The sequence below is a fragment of the Bison bison genome, unplaced genomic scaffold (genome assembly GCF_000754665.1).
Source record: "Bison bison bison isolate TAMUID 2011002044 unplaced genomic scaffold, Bison_UMD1.0 scf7180017864123, whole genome shotgun sequence".
Lineage (NCBI taxonomy): Eukaryota > Metazoa > Chordata > Mammalia > Artiodactyla > Bovidae > Bison > Bison bison.
The window spans coordinates 737,262-743,673 of NW_011494695.1; positions in this window are offsets into that span (position 1 = coordinate 737,262).

The following is a 6,412-nucleotide window of genomic DNA, read 5'->3' on the forward strand; positions in this document are numbered from 1 at the left end:
ACTTGGTATTTTTTTAAATTGAATCCTGGATATCATGTTGTTTACTTTCTTAGATGATGCATTTTGTTGTATGCCTTACATAATGTTGGCTTTCTTCCTGATTGTTTCAAGGCTTGCTTTAAAACTTTGTCAGGCTGACCATACTGTAAAACAATCACCCTTCTATTAAAATAAATAATTTTTTTTAAAAAAAGAGCCTCATTAGCCAGGATCCAGAGTAGCCCACTACCAAGAAGTCAATACCCTCCTCAGGTCACCATCTGATGTCTTTTGTGTTTTGAGATGTTTTCACCATCGCTGGTAGGAACATGAACCATTCCCAACTCTGTGTAAACTGCAGGCAGTGCTCGGTATATGACTTCCTTGGACTTCTTTATCTGGACTCAGATGGTTTTCCCTCACACATGCATAGATCATTATTCCATTACTCCAGAGCTCTCTCTCGGTTAGTCTCCTCCTCTTGGAGAGGAGACTAGCTACCTCGGCCTCCTCAGACTTTAACCTCGGTGTCCTCAGCTCAGTGAGACTGCTGCTCTCTGGGTTATCACTTCCTATACTACAACCTGGGGCTTCCCAGGTGGCGCTAGTGGTAAAGAACCCACCTGCCAATGCAGAAGACATAAGAGACACAGGTTCCATCCCTGGGTCGGGAAGATCCCCTGGAGGAGGGCAGAGCAAACTGCTCCAGTATTCTTGCCTGGAGAATTTCATGGACAGAGGAGCCTTGCAGGCGACAGTCAGGTCCTTAGGGTCACACAGAGTTGGACACGACTGAAGCAACTTAGCACACACGCATATACTACAACCTAGAAACTTCCAGGCAGAAAAATGGGAAATGGGACAATTGTAGGGCTCGCCTCATTTATTTCCTTCCTCTTGGGTTGCTTAGCATCCAATGTCTGACACTGCTACTTGATACATGTTATCTGATTTTCTAATTTTTTAAGGCAGAAAAGTAAATCCAGTCCCTGTTACTTCATCATGGCCACAGGTAGGGTTACATACACATTATTTTGGCCAAATTTAATCCTTCAACTCTCTGTACACACAAATGTGTAATTTTTGTGGTCTAGAATTTAATGATTAAGGATATATACGGGTACCATAAATTTGGAAGAACCAGGATCAGAAATGATTTCAACATAATATTTAAGATAACTCGGATGACCACACTGCTGGTGGGAAATTATTCTAGCCTGAGTTTACTGCTCTGATTTCTTGTCTACAACTGTGAATATATATTAGAATGGTTTAGAAATGTTGAACATAGTGTGATGGCTCCATTAAAGTATAAGAAGCACCCTGAAGAACGGTGGGAGTGGAGTAAGAAGGCTCTGATCTTCACTTCCTTTGTTTCTGGGAACACACTAATGTTGCTATTACCAGATTCGCTAGAGGGATTATGAGAGCTGAAGTGGTAGGAGACCCCATCAATGGTGTCCCTTGAGCAAGACTGAAGGTTGGGGAGGGGAAGGAAGGAGAAAGTCAAAAGCCACTATCCATTTCCCTGACTTTTTATTTTTAATCAGATGCACTCGCTTCTTGCATTGAGAGGTGGCTCCTAATACAAATGATGCTGGATTTAATAGATGCTCAGATAGAAAAGAGAGACACTAGTTGTGTCTTGTCAGCAGTTCCAGAGATGCCTTATAATGGCAACGACCAGCTTCTGGTTGCTAAACACTGGCCTTGCAGCTTTTTACTATAACCATCCCATTTTTAGTTTCAGAGCATATTTTAATTGGTTGGCTTTGACTTATTTGGGGTTGTCAGAATCCACATAACCTTGCAGAATAACCTTAGGGATTTTGAAATCTGTGTCTCAAAATAGAGCTGGGAAAAAAGGAGGAGTAGAATCTGTGTTGGTTTTAAAATCCACTTGGAGCAGGGGAAACTTACAGAGCAGGCCGCTTTCTGGACTCTCCAGCATCGTTGCTGATTTTGCACTTTGGGGGACAGGTTGTCATCTCAGTGTCGTCAGGTTGTTTGTTTTAAATGGTCTGTTCAGAACAAAATATGCCCTGTTAAGAAAACTCTGGGCTAAACTCTTTTACCAAAACTGTTTCTATGTCATACTACAAGATGAGATTTGCTACATCAATAGTATTTTAGGAAAATCAGCTACAATCAGTAATGAAGCACCCTAAATGCTTGAAAAGACATGAGAGTTGTAATGCATTAGAAAGCCGTTCATCTCCAGTTTTGTAATATTTTGAAAGAGGGCCATCTAGAGGAACTATGAAACTGTGAATGCATCCTCTAAAACCTTACGTTCACGTTTTTTAAATAAAAATAAAAATAAAATTTTCTCTTAAAAATTTAAAAATCCTTTTAGTCCCTTTAAACCCCAATTAACTGTTCTTTATATAAATAATCTGACAGAAATAAATATCTGTCCACTCAAATCCCTGTTCTAATTAATTTCTTATAATCTATGGAAACACATTCAGTTAAGTTTCTGACAGTTCTAATTTGTTTACTTTTTTCCCTTCCTGTGAAAAATAGTCCCTTCTAGCCTGCCTTCTCTCATACCGCCACACCTTCCACCATGAAACGTCACTGAAGAATGAAGAAATGTATATGTTGGACAATCTGAGAATTAAACAAGACAGGGTATGATATAGAATTAAGAAATATTTGCTACAAGTGGGACTGGAGATGAACCATCAAACACAGTGTTGAAATTGCAGAAGGTGTCAGAGAGTGTTTCCTTGGACTGTTTGAAGAGAACAGGCCTCCCCTCCAAATGAGATGGAGGGCTTGTTCACCAAATGCATTTTATCCTCTTCCTGGAAACTTAGCTAAATTACATTTTGCAGCTTTCCTTCAGGTGGAGTCCTTTGATATAGTTCTGGCAAATTAAATGTGGATACATGAGACATATACCCCTACCCCTCCCTTCCTGGCCTGACTCTTAAAATACTTTGCACCACCCTCCATTTTCTTTTAGTCTCCCCTGCCCCATCCTCACCACCATCCTCTGGCGGGTGTCATTGCCCACACAGAATGTGAGTGCTTTTATCATGTTGAGTCTTTCAACCTCTGCCTTTTCAATGGAGCCTGCCCCTGCCCCCTGATCCCCACAACCTATAACGACAGAGACAAGGGCATGGGATATGCTTTCATTATTTTAAGCCAATGAGACTTGATGATTATTTACCCTGATAAATACTGGAGAGAAAAAAACAATGGAGGGGAAAAAAAGAATATGAACTGAGGGAAGGACAATAAGGTCCAAATTTCCTTCAGATACATTGAGGAGCGTTCTCTTTTCTCCAGGTTTCAGAGTAAGCACATGGTCAATGAGTTCTGCAAACACTTAGCAGATCAGCTGGACGTAGAACCACAGAGTGCCTCCAGGTAGGGTTAGAGCTGACGAGGTCAGGAAGGCAGGCTGTGGGTGGAAATGATGAAGGTGGGCTCAAGATGCTTCCCACAGCTTGAGACATGGTGACTGCAGTGTGAAGTGTTTACAATATGGGAAATGCGGGAGCAAGATTTGTCAGCTTTAGCCCCCAGACTCTTACGGGATTATGCATCATATCAGGCTAATTAAACTTTTCAATTAACTCTTTTCAAGATGTCCTGCAAGATTTGGTTCTATGCCTGCCTCCATATAGTAATCGGCGTTCCAGGTATATTCAGGCTAAGTAGAGTGGGTTATCCCCCAAATCCTTCACCTGAGCCACTGATGGAAGCAATACTGGGCACAAGTTTTAACACATAAAAAGTCTTTTAGGTGAGCAAAAGAAATAGAAACCACTGAGTCCCAGAGGTCAAAGTTTTGCAGAGGAGCTGGGACTGAACTGAACTGTGGGCTGGCAGAGAAGGAGAGAAGCATGCGTGGTGGCAGAAAAGAGAGAGGAATAAATACGGAGGAATAAATAGAAAGGCAATGGGTCTTATGGGATTGAGGTAGAGGAAGAGGGTGAAATTAAGCAGCAAAGAGAAGATGAAGGCAGGTGACTAAGAGCCTTGAAAACCATCACTGAGTTTTGTATTTGAAGCCAGATTGGATGAGCCCGAGGTCCCAGGCCAATCAAATACTGTCCTTGCCCAGTCATTTGTTCTGGTGTCTGCCATCATTCATGTTTTCCCCAAGGCACACTCATGAGCCTTTCAGACTGAGAGGGGGTCTGACAAGATACCCTGCTCCTAAATCTAAACACTCAGAGATAATGAGAAGTCCTAGACTGTGCTTCTTCCTTGAGTACCCTCTCTCCCCGACTGCCTGATGATGCCATGTCAGCCTTCTAGATCCTATTCTATCACCTTCTGCCCTGCAAAGCCTGCCTGAAGCTTTGTCCAGGAAGCTGATCACTCCTTCCCTTGTGCAGCCACAGTACCAGATATAAATCACCTCTGAGGAGGATTAAATGCATGTAAAGTACTTCATTTTTTAAAATATTTATTCTTATTTATTTAGCTGCATGCATGCCCAGTTATGTCTGACTCTGTGACCCCATAGGCTGTAGCCCGCCAGGCTCCTCTGTCCATGGGATTTACCAGGCAAGAATACTGGAGTGGGTTGCCATTTCTTCCTCCAGGGGATATTCCTAACCCAGGGATCCAATCTGTGTTCCTTATATTTCTTGCATTGTAGGCAGGTTCTTTACCAATGAGCCACTTGGGAAACCCATATCAATTCTATCTCTTGCTTATTGCATGTTTTTATTACTTACCTGGCTCCCGTACTAACTGTGGATTCCTTGAAGGCAGGATCTGTGTCTCATTTCACTCTCTATTCTTGACTCTGAGAGCAAGCCCTGCCATTTCTTGGGTGCTCAAGATGAATATATGATAAATGCACAGATGGATGGATGAATGAAAAGTATGAAGGTTTGTTTCCCCAAGGTTGGAGACTTCACTCACACATGCGGCCATTACATACACTTATTTGTATACACAACTGTCTTCCTGTATTAGATTGTAAGGCTCCTTATTCACAAATTTATTCTCAGCACATTTCAGTATCTGGCATATTTTGGGAAGGAAGAAATTGTTCTCTATTCTTCTAGGTTCTTCTGGCTGGTCTAAGAATTAAATTGACATGAAGTAGATTAACAGGAGAAAAGCAAACAAAATTTAATAACATGTGTACATGGAGAGGGGTTTCCCAGGTGGTGTTAGTGCCTCCTGCCAATGGAGGAGACATAAGAGATGCAGGTTCGATCCCTGGGTCGAGATGATCCCCTGGAGGAGGGCATGGCAGCCCACTCTAGTATTCTTGCCTGGAGAATCCCATGGACAGAGGAGCCTGGCAGGCTACAGTCCATAGTGTCACACAGAGCTGGACATGACTGAAGCGACTTAGCACACATGCATGCATGCCAGAGACCCAGGAAAATTGAATAACTCCCAATGTAAGTGAAGACCTCACCTTAAATACTGACCCAGGGATTGAACCCAGGTCTCTTGCATTGCAGGCAGATTCTTTACTGGCAGATTCTTTACCATCTGAACCACTAGGGAAGCCCACCTTAAATACCATGTTTACCTGAAGACAAAAAAGATTTGAGACTTCAAAGAGAAGGACAGCTGTCCACACGGAGATGGAAAAGCAAAAGTTTAGTAAGCAAATGCTTGATGGGCCATGCTGCGTGAATGAGAAAGTGTGGAGAATAGCAATAACTCTTTGGGATTATGACCACTGCATCTTCATGCTCATGAAATGCACAAGTACAGAAAAGAGAACAAAGAAGCCATCTGACTATTCCCACCACTCATCTCATTACAGAAACCCATGAATACACCAGAGCAGGTGTGGGAGATCAAAGATAGCTCAGGCAAAACCAAGAAAAAAAATGTTATTTCAAAACCTCAAACACAATAGAGCTGTATAATGATGAAGAATTTTAATGTTAATTAAAATTTTAAACAGTATTTCCCTTTTTTATTACTAATGGGACGTAAAGACCCATATCAGATCTATTTAAGTAAAAAGTGAAGACAGGGACTTCCCTGGCTATCCAGCGGGTGAGACTCCATGTTTCCATTGCAGGGGGCCCGGCTTCCATCCCGGGTTGGGGAACTAAGATCCCACAGCCCACGAGGTACAGCCAAAGGAAAAAGAAGTTAGTTTTCACTCTAGTCCCCCAAAAGCACACAACTGCTCTTATGACTACAAGCTTACTGTGTTTTTCTCCTTACTTTATTTCCTGTTGGTCATTATTAAGTTTATAGTTTACATATATTAATAGCATATAGTTATTTTTAATTCATATATGCCTATAACACAGTTATTATTTTAAGAAATAAACCTATATGGTATTACAATAGTGTTTTTCAAATGTGAGTAATATAATAATCTCTTTTAAAGAAGGGAAAGCACATTATTTCCTATTCCTAGATTAAAGTAATTTTCATGATAACTTTCCTTAAATATTCACAACCAAGAATTACATAAACCTGT